An 11,126-nucleotide genomic window follows, 5' to 3' on the forward strand; every position below is an offset into this window, starting at 1 on the left:
GCCTGAGCTACCAAGAGAACTGGGTGACTATTTCGAGATGAGAAGCCCTTGATAGATATTTGAATCAGTAGCTGACATCATGAAACCTATGTTGCAGGTGGAGAATGGAGAACTGGCTGTGGTGGATACTAGACAAAACCCAAGAAGCCCATTGAGAGGAAAGAGATGATGGTGGCTCTACCTAGAGCAGTAGCTGTTGAATTCTGATAAGTTGTGGTATTTAAGATGTATGTTCAAAAGTAAGCCAAAAGTATTGGATGTCAGATGGAAAGAAAGAAGAAAACAAGGATGATGGCTGAGTTTGGGGCAGGATCTCCCAAGTGAATTTTTTTTTCCACAATGGAGAAAACTAGAGGATTCTCAGCAATTACATGGTCACTCAAAACCATCTGTAATTTTAGTCTTAAGGGATCCGGTGCCCTCTTCTGACTACCATGAGCACCACACACACATGTGGTGCACATACATACACACAGGCAAAACACTCATGCACACAAAATAGTAAAATAGATAAATGCAAAAAAATTTAAGTGGGTGTGATCACAGAGTGGTACAGACTGTTCGTCTGTGTATAATTATGACTGTGATATGTATATAAATTATCAACATGTTTGTTGGTGTGAGAGCATGCAGGTATTTGCATATGCAGAGGCCAGAGGAGGATGTAGGGTGTCCTGCTCTATCACTTTCTGCTTGTTTCTTTGAGAAAATGTCCCCACTGAAATTGGAAGTACACTGACAGCCAACAAGTTCCAGAAATCCTCCTATCTCTGCTCCCCACAATACTAGGGGTTCATGTTTATGTGTGGCCACCTGGATTTTTAATTTATGTATTTATGTTATATGAGCACTCTGGCTGCATGTACTTCTGCAGGCCAGAAGGGGGCATCAGATCTCATTACAGATGGTTGTGAGTCACTAGGTGGTTGCTGGGAATTGAATTCAGGACCTCTGAAAGAGGTGCCAGTGCTCTTAACTTCTGAGCCATCTCTTCAGTCTGAGATTTTTTTTTTTTTTTTGGTTTTTCGAGACAGGGTTTCTCTGTGGCTTTGGACAGTCTGAGATTTTTAAAAACAACTTTATGAGTAAACTTATAAACATAAGTAAAATGATAGAAAGGTACAGCTTGCCAAACTAACTATAGAAATAGTCTGGATAGAGTTTCATAACCTTGAAGAAAGTATGTTTAATACCCTCCTTCCAAAAACAATCAACAAAAAATAAAACAGGCTAGATGCTTTACCAGATAAATCCTACCAAATGTTTGATGGGTTAGCAGATTGGATCATGTATTGAAAAGTAAGAACTTTGGTCACATTTATTTTATTAAAATGAAATAACTACTATAATAACAAACTGAGAAATATATGACATAAGTTATGAAAACAAATGTGAAAGTTTATTTTCTGGACAAACTGAATCCAGAAGTATATGGTTACATATCATTGAGTAGTTTCTTAAAGATTTATTTTTACATTTGTGTGTGTGTGTAAGAGAGAGAGAGAGAGAGAGAGAGAGAGAGAGAGAGAGAGAGAGAGGTGTGCAGGTGCCTGCAGAGACCAGAAGATGGCATCAGACCTCTGCAGGTGAGTTACAAACAGTTATGAGTCACTGAACATGAGCGCTAGGATCCAAACTTGGGTCCTCTGCAAGAAAAACAAACATTCTTAACTGCTGAGCCTTCTCTCAAAACCCCACCATGTTGAGCTTTATTCTAAGAAAACAAGTATGCTTTAAAATTATAAATCAATTACAATTTTAAGAACAACTTATGTGATTATCCCAATACATGCAAGAAAAAGCATTTGATAAAATTCAACACCTACTTATGATTTTAAATACACCATAAAGAACTATAACCAGAACTAAGGTCGGTGGAGGCCATTACTCTGAGCAAAAAACTGTGGGCAGAGGAAGTGGAGGTTAGAGAGGATTAGGAGATAGATACTTTGCTGTGTTCAAATCGAAGTCAAGAGTCCAAAAAATGCATAGCAATAAAACCTTTTACTTGGAGAAGCAGAACCATACTCCAAGGAAGCATCATCAACATCACCACCAACAGCAACAGCAGCAGCAACAGCCACCCCACCAATAAATGAAGGCTTAACTATTGGCCAGAAGAATTTTAGGAAACTGGGAGAGACCTTCACCTGGCATAGCTGTCTCTTTGTGGGCAATCTTCACCTGATGTCTCTTAGGAGAAAATGAGGAAACTTTTTGTCTGAGAAGCAGGCAAAGTTTTCGTTCTTAAGGATAAAGGCTTTGCCTTTATTTGCTTGGAAACACGACCCCCAGTGAAAATTGCCAAAGTGGAGCTGGACAATATGCCACTCCATGGAAAGAAGGTGTGCATGCGCTTTGTCTGTCATAGTGCATTCCTTACAGTCCACAGCCTTCCCCAGTATGTATCCAAGGAGCTGCTGGAAAAAAACCTTTTTCGTGTGTGGCCAAGTGGAGAGGGCTGTGGTCATTGTGGATGACTGAGGAGGGCCTTCAGGGAAAAGCATTGTTGAGTTCGGCAGGGAAGCCAGCTGCTGGGAAAGCTCTGGACAGACACAGTGAAGGCTCCTTGCTAACCACATTTCCTTGGCCTATGACTGTGGAGCCTGTGGACCAGTTAGATGATGAAGGGGCACTTGTAGCGAATCTGGTTATAAAAAAAAAAACCCAGCAATTTCACAAGGAGAGAGACCAGCCACCCAGATATCACCCGCAGGAAGACACTCATTAAGATGGAGAAGCAACAGCTGCATCAGGTGCAGCCAAATATCAGGGAGGCTTGTGAGAAGCTGAATATGGAGATGAAGGCAGGACACCAGGAGCACCAGGTTGTGCTAATGAGGCAGGCTTTGATGAGGTGTCAAGAAGAGCTTTAGAGAATGGAGGAACTGTGTAACCAAGAGGTTTAGAAACAAAAGCAGCTAGAGCTCAGGCAGAAGATGACTTCAGGCACCTTGAGGAAGAAATACAGCAGCAACAAGAAGAAATTATGTGGTGACAGCAGGAAGGATTTAAAGGAAACCTTCCCTGATGTAAGAGAACAAGAGATATGGATGGGCCAAGGGCATAAACAATGGAGGCACTGCTCATTTGCCAACTGGTACCCCAACTCCTCCAGGACCTGCCATTGTGATGCCAGATGAAACCCTGGGATTGACCCTACCAACAACTGAATGCTTTGGCCAAGCTGCCACTGTTAAGATTCCAGCCACACAGCGGCAGCACTTCCAGGTTCCAGGGCCACACATGTGCAGACAAGCGCTCAGGCAAAATACTTAGCCGCCCCAGGGACATTAAAAGGCCCTGCATGACCTACGTGCAGCATGATGCAGTTATATAAGCCCTTGAGCACACGTGTGAGTTCTGTCATCTGTGTATGACATAGCTACATCAACACTCTGTGTGCATGTGCTAGGCAGTCTTTAAAAGCTGGATGTGCAATCTTCAAGTTCTCTTTTCTCCACACCGATGTCCCCAGGCCTGTTCACGTGTCTCCTCTAATAAACTCTTAAGTGGGTTTGTTGTGTGCTTCGTGCTTTGTTCTCACCCATGCTAGGTAATTTCAGCCACAAATCAAGGAATTGGTGGAACTCCCCCTGCATTCAACTGTCCAGTTCCTGGAAATGAATTTGCTCCAAATAAAAGCCGTTGATACTAAATAAAGTTGCAGTGTTTAGTTTTCTGCAACCCTTTAAAAAGGGCCATTTTTGGACTAGCCAGAATTCTACCTGGAAAAATGTTAGGGGTTCTTCCCAATAGATAAGTCTTCCCTGTCTGTAGTACTCTAGGAAGTATGCTAGGCGGTAGAGGGCAAGGTAGGGATGGTTTTTAACAAATCAAAGTCTGTGGTATATTGCTTTATCAAGTCTGTCTCGTGTATCCTGAAATATATCGATTATTGAGGGCCTGGAGAAGCATGGCAAAATGGACTTAGAGCTCCATTAATCTTTTTTTTAAAAAAAATAATTTCTTTATTTAATCTTTGGGAATTTCACATCATGCACCTCAATTCTGCTCACCTCCTAGGCCCTCATATTCTTCCCTCACCCCTGCAGAACCCCTAAAAGAAAGTTTTAAAATGTAAAAAAGTCAAACCAAAGCAAAACAAAACAAGGAAGCAAGGAAACAAACAAAAACAAAACAAACCTCTTCGCTTCTCTATCTTTCCTGCCTCTCCAATACCTCCTCATTCATTCTGGTGGCACTGGGAGCCACATGTGTTACTCAGTATACTCTTTTGTCCAATCAGCTTTATTTGCAAAAGTTTATTGCAATAAGTCACTGGTCTGGTTCAAGGCCTCTAGTACACCATCAGTTCACTGGGTCCCCACCAAAACTCCTCTTGGATATCCTATGGCCACCCCAAGTAATGGAGATCCTGCAGGTATCATTCCACGAGCCCAGTCCCTTCATGAGCTCCAGCAGGTCCTAGATTGGGTATGTTAGGGTGGGCCAGCCCAAAGCCCAGCTGTGGGCCTGGGTGGTAGCTGGAGCTCCATTAATCTTGATCATTCCTGTTTTCTTTCTTTTCTTCTTTGTCCATCACATTTTAATTACTTTTATTAATTAATTTAATTAATTACGTTTATATCCCAGAGACACTGCCTTATGTACCACAAAACTTAAACATCCTCCAGTGACCTAGCTCAATTCCTCCATTCACTCCCAGGTGAGAATTCAGAAAAATGTCCACAGAGGCTATAGTATACATACAGATCTGTTTGGTTGAAAGTATCACCTCAGCTCCCTGGCACCCCTTTATTCAAAGAGTCTGGAATGTTTGGTTGGGGGCTTCACCCCAGCCACTGGCATCCATTTTGGAAAGTTGGGTGGAAAGTTCCATTTTAAAGACCCCTCCCCTGGGAGTTGCCTCAGTCCAAACTCCACTTCTGAGAAACCCACCAAATGGTGACCCCTCCTCAGGGAGGGTCAAGACCACTTGCACAGGCTATTTAAACTGCCCCCCCAGAGAACGAACATGTGGTTGTTCTGGTTCACCTTTTCCCTCTCCGTGTTTTCCTGGAGGGCCACCTGGGAGAGCTGGCATCCATTAAACCTGGGCTTCTTTTAATCTGGTTTGATTTGGTCTGATTTGGATTACTGCATCAGTGGAAAGACTTGTTGAGCCAAAAAAAAAAAACTTAACAAAATCTGTTATATTTCATATATGACCCTTTCAAGTCCTAAGGAAGAGATTTTATCTTGGATGTTTTCTTTTATTTTTTATTGTTAATTAAATATATCTATTTATTTTACATTCTGACTGCAGTTTCCTCCCTCCTCTCCTCCCATTCCCTCTCCCAACCTCCCCTCAGTCCCCCCACCCACTGCCCCAATCCTGAACTCAGAAGTTCAGAAAGGGGCAGGCCTCCATAGGTATCAACAAAGCTTGGCATATCAAATTGCAGTAAGACTAAGCACCTCCCCTTGTATTAAGACTGGGCAAGGCAACCCAGTATGAGAAGCTGGGTCCCAACAGCCAGTCAAAGCATTAGGGACAAAAGGATGCTCAATCATGCCACAAGGACATGTGCTCAACTACATTCATAGCAGCTTTGTTCGTCATAGCCAGAACCTGGAAACAATTTAAATGCCCTTCGACCAAAGAATGGATAAGGAAAATGTGGTACATTCACACAATGGAGTACTACACAGCAGAAAAAAATAATGACAGCTTGAATATTGCAGGAAAATGGATGGAGCTAGAAAACACTATTTTGAGTGAGGTAACCCAGGCACAGAAAGACAATTATCACATGTACTCACTCATAGGTGGGTTTTAAACATAAAACAAAAAAGCCAGCCTTCAAACTACAATCCAGAGAACTGAGACAACAATGAGGACACTAAGAGAGACTTACATAGATCTAATCTTCATGGGAAGTAGAAAGTAGAAAAAGACAAGATCTCCTGAGTAAACTGGGAGCATGGGGACCTTGGGGGAGAGGCAGGGAAGGGAGCAGAGAAAAATGAGAGCTCAATAAATATCAGTTAAAAATAATGTACAATAATAATGTTAATTAAAATTTATTCTTTAAAAAAAAGCATTAGGGACAGTCCCTGTTCCCACTGTCAGTATTCCCACAATTAGACCAAGCCATACAAGCCATATATATGTAGAGGGCCTAGTTTGGTCCCATGCAGGCTTCCTGTTGTTGGTTCAGACTCTGTGAGCTCCTATGAGCCCAGGTTAGTTGATTCTGTGGGTTTTCTTGTGATGTCCTATAACACCCAATTCTGTGCTACCCCCTTGGTACAGTTTGTGCGCCACTGTACTGTACGCTAGTTGGGCAAGGGCCTGGAGATTGAAAGAACACACAAAGAAACCTGGGTCATTTGAAAGGACAAGGTTTCTACCATACCCCAAAATGTGCCCCCTTTCCAGTCATCTCTTTTAGTACTCTCCCCCTCCCAACCAGATTACTCATGTTCCCATGAGATCTCTTCTATTTCCCCTTCCCAGGGAGATCCTTGTGCTGACCTCTGGACCTTCCTTGTTACCTAGCCTCTCTGGGTCTGTATATAGTAGCATGGTTATCCTTTACTTTACAGCTAAATACACTTATAAGTGAGTGCATACCATGTTTGTCTTCCTGGGTCTGAGTTACTGTTGTCTGTTTTACCCTTTTGGCTTTTCGGGGAGCTAACCACTCACCTCTGAACCAAATCACACATGGAATCTTATTCTTAGTTATCAATACCTGGCCTTAGCTCAGCTTGTTTCTTGCCAGTTTTTCTTAAATTATCACATCTATCTTTTGACTCTGGGCCTCTTCCTTTTCTTACTTCTCTATGACTTACTTTCCTTCTTACTCCACGGATGGTTGTGTTGCTGGGTGACTGGCCCCTGGTGTCTTCCCCTCCTTTGTTCTCTTGTTGTTTACTCATTTTCCTCATTTCTTCTTCTATTTATACTCTTCTCCGCCAATGCCACCAATCCTTCCTCCTGCCTTTCTATTGGCCATTTAGCTCTTTATTAGGACCACTAGGTGTTTTAGACAGGCAAAAACATCACAGCTTCACAGAGTTAAACAAATGCAGCATAAGCAAAAACAACACACCTTAAAATAATACTCCCCAATAGGTCACCTCACTCAGGATGTTTTTTTCTAGTTCCATCCATTTGCCTTCAAGTTTCAGAATGTCATTGTATTTAGCAGTTAACAATACTTAATTGTGTAAATGCACCATATTTTCTTTATCCATTCTTTGGTTGAGGGGAGTCTAAATTATTTTTAGATTCTGGCTATTATGAATAAAACATAGTTGAGCAAGTGTCCTTGTATGATTGCACATTCTTTGGGTATATGCCCAAGGGTGGTATCACTGGGTCTTGAGGTAGATTGATTCCCAATTTTCCGATAAACCACCACATTGATTTCCAATGTGGCTGTAAAAGTTTGCACTCCTACCAATAATGAAGGAGTGTTCCTCTACTCCACATCCTCTCCAAGATAGGCAGTCACTAGTGTTTTTGATCTTAGCCATTCTGACAAGTGTAAGATGGAATCTCAGAGTGGTTTTGATTTGCATTTCTCTAATGGCTGAGGATGTTGAACATTTCTTTAAGTGTTTCTCAGCCATTTGAGAGTCTTCTGCTGCGAATTCTGTTTAGATCTGTACCCCATTTTAAAATTGGATTATTTAGTTTGTTGATGTCTGGTTTCTTGAGTTCTTTATATATTTGGAAAATTAGTGCTCTGTCAGATGTGGGCTTGTTGAAGATCTTTTCCCATTCTGTAGGCTGACATTTTGTCCTATTGACAGTGTCCTTTGTCTTACAGAAGCTTTTCAGTTTCATGAGGGTCTATTTATTAATTATTGACCTTAGAGTCTGTGCTACCAGTATTCTATTCAAGAAGTTGTCTCCTGTGCTAATACATTTAAGGCTATTTCCCACTTTTTCTCCTATCAGGTTCAGTGTAACTTGATTTATGTTGAGGTCTTTGATCTACTTGGGCTTGAGTTTTGTGCAGGGTGATAAATATGGATCAATTTGTGTTCTTCTAAATGCTGAAATCCAGTGACACCAACACCATTTGTTGAAGATGCTTTCTTTATTTCATTGTATATTTTTGGCTTCTTTGTCAAAAATCTGGTGTCTATAGGTGTGTGGATTTATGCCTGGATCTTCCATTCGATTCCATTGATCCATCTGTCCATTTTTATGTCAATACTAGGCTGTTTTTATTACTGTAACTCTGTAGTAGAGCTTAAAATCAGGGATAGTAATACCCCCAGAAGTTCTTTTATTGTACATAATTGTTTTTAGCTATTCTGGGACTTTTCATTTTCCATTTGAAGTTGAGTAATGTTCTTTCAAGGTCTGTAAGGAATTGTGTTGGAATTTCGATAGGGATTTCATTGAATCTGTAGATTGCTTTTAGTAAGATGACCATTTTTACTATGTTAATCCTACCTGTTGCAAGGAGAGGACCCACTTGTTCATCCTGGCTGCCCAACTAGCTTAGCCCCGAAATAACCACACAGAAATTGTATTAATTAAATCACTGCTTGGCCCATTAGCTCTAGCCTCTTATTGGCTAAATCTCACATCTTGATTTAACCCATTTCTATTAACTGGTATATCGCCATGTGGCAGTGGCTTACCAGGAAAGATTCAGCATGTCTGTCTCTGGCGGCTCCATGGCATTCCTCTCCCTGACTCTACCTCCTTTCTCCCAGCATGCCATTTAGTTTTCCCCACCTACCTAAGTTTTGCCCTATCAACAGGCCCAAAGCAGTTTCTTTATTAACCAATTAAAGCAACACAAAGACAGAAGGACCTCCTACACCACCTACCAATGCATGAGAGATCTTTCCATCTTCTGATATATGCTTCAATTTCTTTACCCAAAGACTTGAAGTTCTTGTTATATGGGTCTTTCACTTGCTTGGTTAGAGTTACCACCAAGATATTTTATAGTATTTGTGGCTATCATGAAGGGTGTTGTTGCGCTGATTTCTTTTTCAGTCCATTTATCATTTATATATAAGGGGGCTACTGGCTATTTTTTAAAAAAAGTTAATCTTGGATCCAATTACTTCACTAAATATGTTAATCAGTTGTTGGAATTCCCTGGTAAAATTTTTGGTGTCGCTTATGTATACTATCATATCATCTGCAAACAACAATACTTTAAATTCTTCCTTTCCAATTTTTTGGCCCCTTGATCTCCTCTTGTTGTCTTATTACTCTAGCTAGAACTTTGAGTACTATATTGAATAGATATGGAGCATGGACAGCCTTACTTTGTGGAATTGCTTTAATTTTCTCTCCATTTAAGTGATTGTTGTTAGATTTTCTTTTACTCTGGATCCACATTGGTATGCCAAAATTTGTTGTTTGTTTTCACTCTTTTCTTTTTTGCTCTTTTACTCTTTTGGGAGGCCCATCACTCAGCTCCCAAATAAATCATGCCAAGTCTTAATATTACTTATAAATACCCATGCTTAGCTTGGATTGTTTCTTGTCAGCTTTTCTTAATTTATCCTGTGTACCTTTTGCCTGTGGGCTTTTACCTTTGTCTATTTCTGTATATATTTTCTTCCCTCTTATTCTGTGTCTGGCTGTCTGACTGTGTGACTGGTCCATGGAGTCTACTTCTCCTCCTTTTCTCATTCCTTGATCTCTCTTGCTTCCCCAGATTTCTCTTCCTCTTTTATTATTTCTGGCTGCCAGTCCTGCCTATCCTTTCTCCTGTCTTGCTATTGGCCATTCATCTCTTTATTAGAGCATCAGGTGTTGTAGACAGGTAAAGTAACACAGCTTTACAGAGTTAAATGTAGAAGTAGGAGCAGCGGGCCGCTTCCCTCCACCCAGATAGCTTTACCCAAAATAATTACACGGAAACTGTATTCTTTTAAACACTGCCTGGCCCATTAGTTTTATCCTCTTATTGGCTAATTCTCACATCTTGATTAACCCATTTCTAATAATCTGTGTACCACCACGAGGTGGTAGCTTACCAGGAAGGATCTTAACCTGCGTCCATCTTGGAGAGGAGAGCTATGGCATCTGTTCACTTTTCTTCTTTCCAGCATTTTTTTCAGTCTACTCTGCCTATCTAAATTCTGTCCTATTAGGCCAAGCAATTTTATTTATTAATTAACCAATGAAAGCAACAGATAGACAAATGACCCTCCTCCATCAGTTAAACAAATGCAACACGCCTTTGCATCATTAAACAAATGTTCCACAGTGTGAACAAATGTGACACACTTTAAAATAATATTTCACAACAACTGATGTTGGTTGTCAGCTTGCTATATATTGATTTTATTATGTTTATGTATGTTTCTTATATTCCCCGATCTTTCTAAGACTTTTATCATGAAAGGGAGTTGGATTTTGTCAAAGGCTTTTTCAGCATCTAATGAGGTGATCATGTGATTTTCTTCTTTCAGTTTGTTTATATGGTGGATTATATTGACCAATTTTTATATGTTGAACTGTCCCTGTATCTCTGGGATGAAGTCTCCTTGATCATGTTGGATGATCTTTTTGATGTGTTCTTGGATTCAGTATTTTATTGAGTATTTTTGCATCAATATTTATGATGGAAAATTGGTCTGTAATTCTCTTTCTTTGTTGAGTCTTTGCACCATTTTGGTATCAGAGTGTAGCCTCAAGAAAGAATTTGGCAGTGTTCCTTCTGTATATGTTTTGTGGAATAATTTGAGGAGTATTGGTATTAGCTCTTCTTTGAAAGTCTGGTAGAAGTCTGTGCTTAAGCCATCTGTCCCTGGGTGAAACCAACTGACCCTGGATTTTATTTTTTGACTGGAAAAAAATTTTAATGACTGATTCTATTCCCTTAGGGTTATTGGTCTGTTTAAATTGTTTATCTGATCTTAATTTAATTTTGTTATGTGGTATCTATCAAGAAATTTGTCCATTTCTTTTAGATTTTTCCAATTTTGTTGAGTACAGTTAGTTACTTGCCTAACGATTCTATGGATTCTGGTGCTATGTCTTCCTTTTTGTTTCTGATTTAGTTAATTTGGATAGTCTCTCTGCCTTTTAGTTAGTTTAGATGAGGATTTGTCTATCTTGTTGATTTTCTCAAAGAACCATTGATTCTTTGTATTGTTCTCCTTGTTTCTATTTTTTTTTATTTCAGCCC

General features: G+C 40.2%; 1 pseudogene; it reads left to right on the forward strand.

Annotated features, from left to right (window-relative positions):
* Nucleotides 1–1,984: 1,984 nt before the first annotated feature.
* Nucleotides 1,985–3,652, forward strand: LOC142840260 (non-POU domain-containing octamer-binding protein pseudogene; annotated as a pseudogene).
* Nucleotides 3,653–11,126: the final 7,474 nt, after the last annotated feature.

Source organism: Microtus pennsylvanicus, chromosome X (genome assembly GCF_037038515.1).
Source record: "Microtus pennsylvanicus isolate mMicPen1 chromosome X, mMicPen1.hap1, whole genome shotgun sequence".
NCBI classification, from domain to species: Eukaryota; Metazoa; Chordata; class Mammalia; order Rodentia; family Cricetidae; genus Microtus; species Microtus pennsylvanicus.